Source organism: Pristis pectinata, chromosome 25, assembly GCF_009764475.1.
Source record: "Pristis pectinata isolate sPriPec2 chromosome 25, sPriPec2.1.pri, whole genome shotgun sequence".
In the NCBI taxonomy this organism is placed as follows: Eukaryota; Metazoa; Chordata; class Chondrichthyes; order Rhinopristiformes; family Pristidae; genus Pristis; species Pristis pectinata.
In genome coordinates, this window is record NC_067429.1 from 688,222 (window position 1) to 702,504 (window position 14,283).

Genomic DNA, 14,283 nt, shown 5'->3' on the forward strand with positions numbered 1-14,283 from the left:
ACCCAGCTGATCAAACTGAAAGTTACCCCGGGTGAGTGGGGTAGCAGATTGGTGGAGGAGGTCTGGCTGTCGTTCAGACTCAGCACGCACAGCTGAGCCACGAGATAAAACAGAAATGGCACATTTTCACCTGCCGTTTAATTGGATCTGTTTTTAATTAATGGCCTTTGGGGATGCAGCACAGAGAATGAGCTTGCAGAGTAGCAACAGGGGATGAATCTGGAGTTGTTATTGGTCCATGGGGTCTAGTTGTGGTTCCATCAATCAAAGGACAGATTCAGTGAAGGAACAGAGGCAAGGAGAGAGTCAGGCAGTTTGTCCCCTCACTGCCCTGCACCAGGAGCACATGAGGAGGCCATTCAGCCCCTCAGTCCTGCCCTGACCTTCATAAAGATCTTAGCCTCAAATCCATTTTGCTGCCTTTTCTCCAGAGCCCCGGCTCCCTGAAGTCAAACAATCTGCCTTGGCCCCAAGTCTCTTCAATGACTGAATCCACAGAGAAATGGCCCTCAAGAGGGGGGAAATTCCTCCTCGTCTGTCTTACATGGATGACCCCTTGTTCTGGAACTACCCCTAGTTTTCGATAGCTCTGCTGGGGAAACATGCTGTCAGTCCCGCTCAGAATGTTGTATGTTTCCCATACAGTCACCTCTCACCCTCACTACAGAGGGGGCAAAACTTGCTTAGCCACTCCTAGTGAGACAGACCCTTCATCTCAGGAGTCAACCCGTGAAACTTCTCTGCACAGCCTCCAAAGCAAAGGCAGCCCTCCCCGAGCTGACCCAAGTTGTCTGCAGAACTACAGCCAACAATAGAGGCCAACGTCCCTCTTGCCTTCTGGAATACTGGCCTTTCCTGAAGAACAAATGGTGACTGTACAGTCCTGGGGAAGTGGACTGTGAGCAGTTACTGAGCGACAGACCCTCACTCTGACCAACCAGCATCCTGAGGAAACACTGACTGCATAGTTACAGAGGCAGTGACTCACTCAGAGCACCCAGAATATGTACAGTGACACGGACATACCTGCAACACAGGGACATGCCAACGTGTGGATCAGGTGCAGGGATAGGCCACTCCGGCCCTTGAGGTTGCTCCATTGTCCAAAAATATCAATGTTGCTCTGCCTGTGACTTGAACCCTGATTTCCCACACTCACCATTACTTTTACCTCTCTCTGCCTTAAAAGTATTCAACCTCACTCCACTTCTGTGGAAAAGGTGACCTTTTTTTCAAACAATGACCCCCAGGTCTAGATTGTCCCACAAGAGGACCCATCCTTTCCACACCAACCCTGTCAGGGCCCCCCAGGATCATGTCTTTCAACCTAGTCCTCTCACTCATCTAAGCACCACTGGGTACAGGTCTGGTCTGTCCAATTAGTAACCAGAAGACAGGAATGTAAAGAATTTTAAATCTTTGTTGGCCACGGGTGAGGTGCCAGGAACTGGGTGTAGGCAGAACGTTCATTCCAGAAAGGGGGAGGGACAGGTTGGGTAATTGCAGGCTTGTGCGTCTTATGGTGATCAGGAAGTTATTGAAAAAAAATGAGGGACAGGATTAATTTACACTGGGAAAGGCTGGGGGCTAATCAAAGATAGTCAGCATGGCTCCATTAGGGTGAGAGTTTGTCTGACTAATTTGACAGAGTATTTTAAAGAGATGAGGGCAGTGTGGTTGATGTAGTCTACATGGATTCATAAGGCTTTTGACAGGGTCCCACATGGGAGACTGGTTCAAGAGGTTAGAGCCCAGAGGATCCAAGGTGATCGGAAATATTGAAACCCAAATTTATTTGGTGACCAGAGGCCAGGGAGATGACAGAATAGTTTGTGATGAGCTGTGGAGTATCATCAGTGCTGGGACCTGTCATATACAGTGTGAATGCAAGAGGAATAATTGGCAAGTTCACGGATGACATGAACATGAGTGGCATTGTTGACAGGAGGACAGTCTCAGGTCAGAGGACGATATCGGTCAGTTGTGGGCTGGACAGACCATTGGCTGATTGAACATGGAACAGTACAGCAGAGGAACAGGCTTTTTGGCCCACAGCATTGTGCCAAACTAAACTAATCCCTTCTGCCTGCTCAATGTCCGCATCCCTCCATTCTCTGCACAGTCATGTGCTTAAGAGTCTCTTAAACGCCTCTCATATCTGCCTCCACTCCCACCCCAGGCAGCACATTCCAGGCACCCACCACTCTATGTAAAAAAAACTTGCCCCGCACATCTCCTCTGAACTCTCCTCCCTTTAACTCAAATGAATGCCCTCTAAAATTAGACATTTCGACCCTGGCAAAAAGATACCGGCTGTCTATCTATGCCTCTCAATCTTATAAACCTCATCAGATCTCCGAGCCTCCACTGCTCCGGAGAAAACAACCCAAGTTTGTCCAACTTCTCCTTTTAGCTCATGCTCTCTAATCCAGGCAGCATCCTGGTAAACATCTTCTGCACCTCTCCAAAGCCTCCACATCCTTCCTGTAACAGGGCAACTAGAACTGAATGCAATACTCCAGGTGCGGCCTAACCAGAGTTTTATAAGCTGCAGCATAACTTCCCAACTCTTGAAATAAATGCCTCAGCTAATGAAGGCAAGCATGCTATATGCCTTCTTTACCACCCTATCAACCTGTGCAGCTACTTTCAGAGAGCTATGAACTTGGACCCCAAGATCTCTCTATACATCACTGTTAAGGGTTCTGCCATTAATAGTGTACTGTCTCTTTACATTTGATCTCCAAAAGTGCAACACCTCACATTTGGCCAGATTAAATTCCATCTATTTCTCTGCCCATATCCACAATTGATCTATATCCTGTTGTATCCTTTGGCATTTCTACACTATCCACAACACCAATCTTTGCATCATCTGCAAGCTAACTAATCCACCCATGCACATTTTCATCCAGGTCATCTATATACATCACAAACAGCAGAGGTCCCAGTACAGATCCCTGCAGAACACCACTAGTCACAGACCTCCAGCCAGAATAAGTCCCATCGACCACCACCCTCTGTCTTCTACAGGAAAGCCAGCTCTGAATCCAAATGGCCAATTCACCATGGGTCTCATGCATCTTAATCTTCTGGAATGAGCCTCCCATGAGGGACATTGTCAAACACCTTACAACATCCACAGCTCTACCTTCAATCACCCTCGTCACCTCATCAGAAAACTCATCAAGCAAGTAAGGCACTACTTGCCCAGCACAAAGCCATGCCGACTGTCCCTAATTAAGCCATGGTTTTCCAAATGCTCATAAATCCTATCCCAAATAATCCTCCAGTAACTTCCCCACCACTGACATGAGACTCACCAGCCTATAGTTACCAGGATTATCCCTGTTTCCCCTCTTGAATAATGGAACAATATTAGCTACTCTCCAGTCCTCTGGGACCTCACCTGTGGCGAGAGAGGACACAAAGGTCTTTGTCAAGGCTCCAGCAATCTCATCTTTTGTCTCTCTCAATAACCTGGGGTATATCCCATCAGGCCCTGAGGACTTATCCACCTTAATGCTCTCATCTCCTCCTTTATCTTGAAATACTAGCACGCTCCACACTGATCTCCCTGCCCTCCTCCTCAGTAAGTACAGATGCAATGTACTCATTAAGGACCTCACCCACATCCTCTGCTTCCAAGCACATGTTCCCTCCTCTATCCTTGATTGGTCCTACCCTCTCCCTAGTTGTCCCCTTGCTCTCGATGTATGTATAGGATGTCTTGGGATTCTCTTTAATCCTACTTGCCAAGGACTTTTCATGGCCCCACCTCCTCTCCTAATTCCCTTTGAGTTCCTTTCTGGCTTATTTAGAATCCTCAAGTGCTCTGTCTGATCTGAGCTTCTGAAACTTTACAAACTTTTCCTTTTTCTTCTTGACTAAATTCACCACCTCTCTCGGTCCAAGGTTCCCTTCCCTTAGCCATCCTTGTCCTTCCTCCTCCCTGGAACATCCCTGTCCTGTACTCTGTGCAGTCGGTCTTTAAACACCCTCCATGCGTCAGATGTGGACGCCCAAAAACAGCTGTTCCCAATTAATTCTCCTCAGTTCCTGCCTAATGCTCCCATAGTTTGCCCTGTTCCAATTTAATACTCTCCCGCAAGGTCCATACTTACCCTTGTCTATAGCTATCTTAAAAACTTAAGGACTTGTCGTCACTGTTCCCTAACTGTTCTCCCACTGAAAGGTCAGTCACCTGGCCAGGCTCGTTACCCAACACCAGGTCCAGTACAGCCCCTTCTCTCATTGGACTATCTAAATATTGATTTAAGAAACCCTCCTGGATGCACCTAACAAATTCTGGTGCATCTGAACCTCTTACACAAGAGAAAGAGGTCCCAGTTTATATTCAGGAAGTTGAAGTCCCCCACGACAACAACCCTCTTAGTTTTACACCTTTCCCTAATCTTCCTGCATATCTGTTCCTCAATGTTCCGGTGGCTATTGGAGGGTCTGTAGTATAATCCCATCAGAGTGATTGCACCTTTCTTATTTTTGAGTTCTACCCATATAGACTCAGTGGACGAGCCCTCTACATCCCCTCTGAGTGCAGCTGTGACATCATCCCTGATTAGTAGAGCAACTCCCCCTCCCGCCCCCTCTTTTACCTCCCTCTCTACCTTGGAACATTGAGCATCCATTCCTGTCCCTCTCTCAATCGTCTGTGTTCTGGCCACAACATCATCGTTCCAGGTACTGACCAATGCTCCAAGTTCATCCCCCTGACCCATAATACTTCTGGCATTCAAACACACCCACTTCAAGCTGTCCGCCCCATCGTGTCTGTTACTTTGCTCCTGCCTGTGTTTACTGGCCCTGACATCTCCCTTCCTCACAATCCCTCCACTTTCTGACCCAGTGCTCTGACTCCCATCTCCCTGCCAAACTAATTTAAACCCTCCCGAGTAGCAGCAGTGAACCACCCGGCCAGGATATTGGTTCCCCTCCAGTTAAGGTGCAACCCGTCCTTCTTGTACAGGTCGTCCCTGCCCCAGAAGAGGTTCCAATGACCCAAGATCCTGAAACCCTGTCCCCTGCACCAGTTCCTCAGCCACTCATTTATCTGTTCTATCATCCTATTCCTGCCCTGACAGGCATGTGGCACCGGAAGTAATCCAGAGATTACTGCTTTGGAGGTCCTGCCCTTTCGTAACTCCCTGTACAGGACCTCTTCCCTCTTTCTACTTGTATCATTGGTGCCAACATGCACCATGACCTCTGGCTGCTCACCCTGCCCCTTGAGAATATTCTGCAGCTGCTCTGAGACATCCTCGACCCCAGCACCTGGGCAGGAACACACCAACCTGGTATCTCTTTTATGACCAGAGTCTCCTGTCTGTCCCCCTAACTAATGAGTCTCCTATCACAATTGCTCTGCCTGGCTTTACCCTTCCCTGCTGAGCCGCAGAGCCAGCCACAGTACCATTGACCTGGCTGCTGCTGTGCCCTGATAGGTCATCCCCCAGTAGTGTCCAAAGGGGTATGCTTGTTGCTGAGGGGAATGGCCACAGGGGAACCCTGCACTGACTGCTTACTCCCCTTACCTCTCCTGGTGGTCACCCATCTATCTGAAGCCTGTACCCTGGGTGTGACCACCTTAGTAAAAGTCTCATCTATGAGGTTTTCAGCTTCCCAGATGGTCCTGAGTACATCCAACTCCAGCTCCAGTTCCTTGACCTGGTCAGTCAGGAGCTGCAGCTGGGTGCACTTCCTGCAGATGTAGTCACCAGGGAGACGGTGAGGTTCCCTGACATCCCACATCTTACAGGAGGAGCATTCCACTGCCCTATCTACCATCCTGCCTACACTGAATCAAGGACTAAGGATTTACAGACAACAAAGTAACCTGTTCTTACCTGTGCCTTCTTACTGAAGGCTATTTTTTTTAAAAGAGCTGCTCACTCTCCCCTCACCCAGGTCACTTACTCAGCCTCTTCTCACCAAAGCCTCAGACCCCAGTCTCACACTGACCACTCCACTTAACCCCAGCTTCTTTTTATTGGCTGCTGCTGATAAGCTAATTAGCCAGTTATTACCAACAATATGCAGGTGTGCCTCGGTCAGGGTCCTGCTCACTGAAAATGAACCAAGCACAGAGACTCACCACTTTTGAAAACTCTGTCTCTCGTTCCAAGTCCCGGCGCCTGCTCAATACGGCAATAATTTGGCTGACCGAAGGTCAGGACTGTGAATAGGGAGAATGGAAAGAGAATTCAAGGGGTTGTGAACAGGTTGAGTGCGTGGCTGAGGACATGGAATGTGGAGAAATGTGAGGTCATTCACTTTGATACACAAACCAGCAATCTCCAGTGTTTGTTGTATGGTGAGGGACTGGGACGTGTTGATTGTCAAAGTGACTGGGTGGTGTTTGTATACAAGTCACTCAAATCCAACGGGAAGGTGCAGTGGGTGACTGAGAGAAGAGGTAGTTAGGCCTTTATTATGAGAGTATTTGTGTACAGGAGTACGGAAGACTTGCTGCATACAGGAGACACAAGAGACAGCAGATGCTGGAATCTGGAGCAAAAAGCAAACTGCTGGAGAAACTCTGTGGGTCAGGCAGCGTCTGTGGAGGGAAAGGAATTGATGTGTTGTGTTGAGATCCATATCTGGATCTGCTGCCTGACCCACTGAGTTCCTCCAGCAATTTATTTTTACTTTGTCCAGGCCTGTGGTGGGCCTGCACGTGGAGCTATGGTCTGATCTAAAAAAAGGACATACCTGCAGTACAGGGAGTGTGGTGAACATTCACTGGACTGGTTCCAGCAACGGTGGGCTTGCTGTGTGAGGAGAAGAACAGATGATTTCATTGAAAGGCACAATAATGTTGGAGGATTTGACCGGCAGGATGCAGGGAGATTGTTTTCTGTGGCTGAGGAATGTCAGCTGGAGGGATCAGTGGCAGGGTAAAGGGCAGGCAGTTCAGGGCTGAGACAAGGAGAAATATCTCCACACAGCGGTGGTCAATCTTTGGAAAATTCTATCCACTGGGGAAGTTCAGTCACTGAGTTCATTTGGAGCAGAGATGGATTGATTTTGCTTATTAAAGCTGAACATTCTGGGGACAGTGAGGGAAGGACAGCCTTGATCAGACTGAATGTGCAGCAGGTTCGAGGGCTGAATGGCCTCCCCTCCTCCTACTTCTTATGTTCTTATCAGACAACACAGTGAGTGACCCTCACCCTGAATAAACAATGACTCTGTACAGTCACACAGTGAGTGACCCTCACCCTGAATAAACAGTGACTCTGTACAATTACACAGTGAGTGACCCTCACCCTGAATAAACAGTGACTCTGTACAGTTACAGTGAGTGACCCTCACCCTGAATAAACAGTGACCCTGTACAGTTACACAGTGAGTGACCCTCACCCTGAATAAACAATGACTCTGTACAGTTACACAGTGATCCTCATCCTTTGAGTCCAGTTTTCCCGAGGACAATCCTCTTCCCTGATTGTGCCAGGAACGGAGGATCGCAGACATCTTTGGGCAGCCTCCTCTGGGCAGGTTGTGTGGTTGGGCTACTGTTTCTATCTGTGCCTGAACTGGCCGGACACCCGGACACTACACTCTTCCAGCAAGGGCTCCTCGGTGGACACAGCAGTGACCCCACCCCTCCCGGTCCCGGTGAGGATCTGCGTCGTGTCCTCTCCCACACCCTGGGCACTGGGCGTCACTAACAGCAGCATCTACTGAGACAGGATATTGGAACATTTCTGTGATCAGCTAATTCAGAGGGGTCTGCGCAGCCCTGCGGCTGTGTGTGTGGTGAGTGGTCGCCCTCCGCCCGCCCCGACCACCGGTGGGTTAACAGTCCGTGTGTCTGTCCACCGGCTCCTGCAGAGCTCTGGGTGCTGATGCACCAGCTGTGAAAATCACTGCAGCTTTGCACATTCAGACCAGCCCGGGTTGAATTCACTGACATCACGATAAATCTCACAGCTTTCCTGTCCATCTGAGCAAAGGCTGACGGGGGCGGCTCGGCAGAGACTGGCGAGCTGCTGCCCGCCTTGTCCCCCGACTCTGCGGTGACTCGGGGAACAAGTGGAAGACAGATCACGGCCCCGGGGTCACCTCTCCCCCAGGAGCCGAGTCCCAGCCAGGTCTCAGCGGGTAATTGTCCTGGCCTGATGGAGAGTACTGGGCAGCCGGGCTCATTGAGCACCCAACAGCTTCCCGCTGGCTGTCGTCAGCAAACAAGGTCTGTTTTGTGATTTCACATCAGGGGGCTTCAGAACTGGACTGCTCACTGCTGGAACCAAGACCCGGGACTGGAGTACAACCAGACCGGGACTGGAGTACAACCAGACCGGGACTGGACTGCTCACTGCTGGAACCAAGACCCGGGACTGGAGTATAACCAGACCGGGACTGGACTGCTCACTGCTGGAACCAAGACCCGGGACTGGATTATTACCAGACTGGGAATGGACTGCTCACTGCTGGAACCAAGACCCGGGACTGGAGTACAACCAGACCGGGACTGGACTGCTCACTGGTGGAACCGAGACCCGGGACTGGAGTACAACCAGACCGGGAATGGACTGCTTACTAGTGGAACAAAGACCCAGGACTGGATTATTACCAGACTGGGAATGGACTGCTCAGAGTCAACACTTCAGGTAGCTGAACCTGGGGATACCAGAGACTGCAGATTCTGGAATCTGGAGCAACAAACAATCTGCTGGAGGAACTGAGCGGATCGAGCAGCATCTGTGGAGGGAGAGGAATTGTCGGCATTTCGGGTCAAGACCCTGCATCAGTCCTCCCCCCCCCCCCCCCCCCACAGATTCTGCTCGACCCGCTGAGTTCCTCCAACAGATTGTTTGTTGTTCCTTACCAGCCCAGGGATCTCCTCTGTATTCCCTCCAAGGCCTTGAAATCCTTCCTAATGCGCCATTTCTAAAATTAAGCACAATCCTCTAACTGGTGTTGAGCCTCAATATTACCTTTCAGTCTTTTGCTCTGCGCCTCTGTTATTAACACTAAGGACCACAGAACCATGGAGACTTACAGCACAGGAACGGGTCCTTTCAGCTCACCTCGTCCATGCTGATGGTGATGTCTATCTATGCTAATTCCATTTGCTGGTATCAGGCCCATATCCCTCTACACCTTTGGGTGCTTCTCAGTCATCTTATCCAATCACCAGAAACTCAGTGCTGAACCTCCATCTCTGCACCGTTTTGCCTTTTCTCATCTTCCGACCAAGGGCTGAGGTCTAACACTGGGAGACTGAAGGGGAGATGACGGAACGGGAATAATTTACATGAACCACCTGCTCCGGGAGCTGCTTGGGACGGAGCCCACCTCAGGGGACCGCGGGCTCGGTGGCTCCGGACTGAGGAGGCTTGTCAAAGGCATGGGGGTGATCGAGAGGGAGGAGGGACACCTCGGAGCATCTGGACATCAAGGTGCTTCAGTGCTGGAGCCGCTGTGGGTCGGGGCACGGAGTCTGACGTCCGGCCTGGGTCATCCCATGGGGAAGATGGAGAGGGTAACCGTGGAGAAATGGGCCGCAGGGCCTGAAGGGCAAGGAGGGGGGATTGGGCCGAACACTCAGCGCAAAAAATGAGCTCTTCCTATGCAGTGACGTCACCAGTTCTCAGTCAACATCCTGGGGCCAACCGCTCCCACTCGCGGTGGCGGAGATCCTGCCGTTCAAAGTGTTTGACACTGTTGGTGCTCAGGTCCCGTCCCGCCGGACCCCTCCCCTCCCGTCCCGTCCCGTCCCGCCGGACCCTTCCTGTCCCGTCCCATGGACCCCTCCCGTCCCATCCGCCCCTCGTCCCGCCGGACCCCTCCCGTCTCCCTTCTCCCCGGCAACGTTACCCAACGCCGATTGGGAGGAGCGACTGAAGCCATTCCCCAGCCGCAGCCCCGAACTTGCCTTCCTCACCTCAGTCCATCAGACCCCGGTACCAGATCATTGCGGCCACGGTCGGAGTGTGTGTGTGTGTGTGTGTGTGTGTGTGTGTGTGTGTGTGTGTGTGTGTGTGTGTGTGTGTGTGTGTGTGTGCAAAAATGAGAGATTTTGTGTCTGTCCGGGTGAGTGTACCTGTCAGTGTGAGTACACGGGTGTCTGTATGTCTGCACTTGTCCCTGTGCCTCTGTGTGTCTGTACATGTGTGTGTGTTTGTGTATGTGTGAGGGTCACATACACAGAAGCAGGCCCTTTGGCCCGCTGTGTCTGTGCCCACCACCATACCCCTCTACACTAACCCCACCTGCCTGCATCAATCCCACATCCCTCTGTGCCCTGTCGATGCCTCTTAAGTGTTGTTCCTGTTCCTGCCTCCACACCTCCCCGGCAGCTCAGTCCGGACACCAACTACTCTGTGTGTGAAACATCTACCCCTCAGATCCCAGTTAAACCTCCTCCCTCTCACATTAAACCAGTTTCAGATGGGGAACAGGCTCTGGATATCTCCCCTATCCTTGCCTCTCATAACTTCATAAACCTCTCTCCTCTCAGCCCCCTTCACTCCAGGGAAAACAGTCCCACCTGTCCAGTCCCTCCTGATAACCCAAGCCCTAAAGCCCCGGCAACATCCTTATGAAACTTTTCTGCAGCCTCTTGAGCTGAATCACATCCTTCCTGCAGTGTGGTGACCAGAACTGTACGCAGTGCTCCAAACGCAGCCCAGCCAACGTTTGGTACATCTGTAACGTTACCCAGCTCTTGTACTCAGAGCTTCATCTGATGAAGGCAGGCATGCCATATGCCTTGCTCACCACTACGTCCTCCTGGGTTCCCATTTTCAGGAAACTAAGTTCCTGTACCCCGCTCAACAACACCCTCGTCTACTGTGTATATCCTACCCTGTCACAGGCCTTCAGTCTGATGAACAACCCTCCACTCCCTCCAAATCCTTCCATCAAGACAATTCTGTATCCAATGGCTCACTCACCCCAGATGTAATCTTCTGTGTTCTAACCTTCTGGACCAGCCTACCATGCGGGACCTTGTCAGAGGCCTGACTAAAGTCCATGTAGACAACATCTACTGCCCTGCCCTCATCAATCCTCTTGGTCAAAAATACTCAAACATCCCCCACACAAAGCCATGCTGCCTATCCCTAATCTGTCTTTGCCTTTCCAAATGCAAATAAATCCTGTCCCCCAGAATCCCTTCCAATAACTTTCCCACCACCGATGTCAGGCTCACTGGCCTGCAGTTCCCTGCCTTGTCCCTGCTGCCCTTCTGAAATGTGGCACAACATTAGCCACCCTCCAGTTTCCCAGTCCCTCACCTGTAGCTAACACAGGTATAAAAGTCTTGCCAAGGTCTCAGTCATTCCCTCTCTTGCGTGCGTGCGTGCGTGTTTGTGTATACAGATGTATATATGTGTGTGCAGATTCGTACATGTGTGTGCAGGTGTGCATGGATGTGCATATATGTGTGCATGTGTGTTTATGTGCGTATCTGTGGATGTGTGAGCATGGGTTTGTTTGCAGGGGTTTGTGTGTGTGTGTGTGCAGATATCTGTATACAGTTGTGTGTTTTTGTGTGTGTGTATTTGTGTGTATATGTGCTTCTCTGTGTATGTGAGTGTATGTGTGTCTGTGTTTCTGTGTGCGTATGTCTGTGTGTGTGTGTGTGTGTGTGTGTGTGTGTGTGTGTGTGTGTGTGTGTGTGTGTGTGTGTGTGTGTGTATTTCCTTGCTCGGAGTTCTGTGGTGCGGGAGAGCTGGTCTAACAGCTGTTGTTACCCGGAGATGAGTTGGCTGTCGCCCAGCTCGAAGCTCTGATGGGAAATTTATACCATGTCGATGTTTCAGCTTAAAGTGACAGGCCCTGTGTAGACAGATCTCAGACTGAGCGATGGTTTCCCCTGGAGCCACACTGGAGCTTTCGTAAAATTCCTGTCAACATTCGGTGATTTGCTTCAGTTCCTCTGCACGGTCACAGCCCACACCAGGGTTATTCCTGCCATTGTGTGGTGCCTACCTGTGGGCTAACCATAGCCCAGATGTGCAGTGGGGCACTCCCTGTGCCAGTGCTGGGACAACGGGCAGCCCAGGCTGGGACCTGGTTGGAGAAGGTCTGACTCAATCACACTCCAGGGAGGATGTGGAGGCTGGGGAGAGGGTGCAGGAGAGGTTCACCAGGACACTGCCTGGATTAGAGGGCATGAGCTAAAGGAGAGGTTGGACAGACGTGTTGTCTTCTCTGGAGTGTGGGAGGCTGAGGGGCGACCTGATCACTTACGACGACGAGAGGCAGAGACAGTCGGTCAGAGTCCTTTTCCCAGGGTAGAAATGTCAAATGCCAGAGGACGTGCATTTAAAGTGAGAGGGGGAAAGTTTGAAGGAGATGTGTGGCGCGTTTTTTTTACACAGGGTGTGGTGGGTACCTGGAACGGGCTGCCAGGGATGGAGGCAGATACAATGCAATGTTTATGAGGCATTTAGACAGACACATGGACAGGCAGAGACACGGGCCATGTGCAGGCAGGTGGGATTAGTTGGATTGGCATCATCGTCAGCACAGACACTGTGGGCCGAAGGGCCTGTTCCTGTGCTGTACCGTTCCGTGTTTAATGTTCAAATCACAGCCTCGCCGAACATTGGCAGGAAATTTACAAAAGTCCAATGTGGCTCCAGGGAAACCATCGCTCAGTCTGAGATCTGTCTACACAGGGCCTGTCGCTTTAAGCTGAAGCATCCACACGGTAGAACTGCCACCAGAGCTTCTGTTGCTCCCTGCCTCTCTCCTTTCGGATGCTGACTGAGTTGTTGATTACTTGATCCAATACCTCAAGGCAACAAACTGTTGTATTAACAAGAAAACAGCGACAGAATTAATGACTAAACCACAGGAAGAGATGTCAGAATGTCGTCTGTTATACGTGTCGGATGTCCTCAGTAACCACTTGAGTTGTTGCAGTTTTTGACCACCCCTTACAGCAGGAGTTAAAGCTGTGCCAAGCAGTGAAACCTGGATACCTGTGGCAATGATCTTATGCATTGAAACTACTTTCACTGAGATCAAATTCTTACCCGATAGAATTGACCGATGCCGTGGTCTCAGGGGAACACACCCACTGCCTGTACTGGTAGCCTCTGCATCTCCATTGCAGAGTGTTCTGTCCCCTTCAGGCAGAAGTAGAACAGTTCACATCAGGCTGTCCTGTTACACTGTCCACACAGGTGTCACTGTGTGTGGTAAATGCAGGATGTGGGTATCCCACACATGTTAAGCTTCAGTCTGTGTGGCATGTGTCATGTGTTGCTGTACTTTGCATGTATTCAATGTGCATTCTGCATGCATTTTATGTGTTGTATTTGTGTTATCTGTGTTGTCTACATTGTGTGTGGTGCACCTGCTGCATGTGGTGTTGGACGTATGTTGTGTTTTCTGTGCATTGTGTGTTGTGTACATACTGTGTATGTATGTTGTGGTAGGATTAATGTGTGTTAAATGTACATTGTGTGTGTTCTGCATGATGTACATGTTGTTAGTGTTTGCTGCCCATGTTGCTCATGTATCCTGTGTTTTGTGTCTGCTGTGCCTGTGTATTGTGCAAGTGTCATGTGTGTTATGTGAGTGCTTTGTGTCAGTAGTGGGGTTTGCTTGTGCTCTATATGTGCTGTGTGTACACCATGGAATCATACAGTCATACAGCACAGAAACCCACCCAGACCATACTAGCCATCATGTACCCACTCCACTAACCCCAGTTACAGTGTCTGCCTTGATGTTCAAGCACCTGTCTAGAGACCTGGTAAATGTTGTGAGACCGCCCCACTCTCACCACCTCCCAAAAGGGGGCATCCAGATCCAACTTCCCTCTTACAATTCCTCCTGATCCTCTCCAAATATTACCACCCTGACCCAAAACTTACGCTCTCCTGTTTTATACATCTGCTATGGGGACAAGTTTCCATCCGTGCCCCTCAGCACTTAATAAATGTCCATCAGGCCCCCTCCGCTCCGGGGAGGACAGAACCAGTCTCTCCACTCCAGTGAGGACAGAGCCAGTCTCTCCGGTCCGGGGAGGACAGAACCAGTCTCTCCGGTCCGGGGAGGACAGACCCACCTCTCTGGTCTCTCCTCGGAACTGAAACGCTCCGTCTCAGGCACCGTCCTGGGGAATCTCCTCTGCACCCCTCCAGTCCAGTCACCTCCTTCCCACAGTGGGGTGACCAGAACTGCACACAGGACTCCAGCTGTGGCCTGACCAATGTTTTATAAAGTTCTACCATAACCTCCCTGCTCTTGTATGCTATGCTCTGACCAATGAAGGTAAGTATCCCATGCACCTTCTTC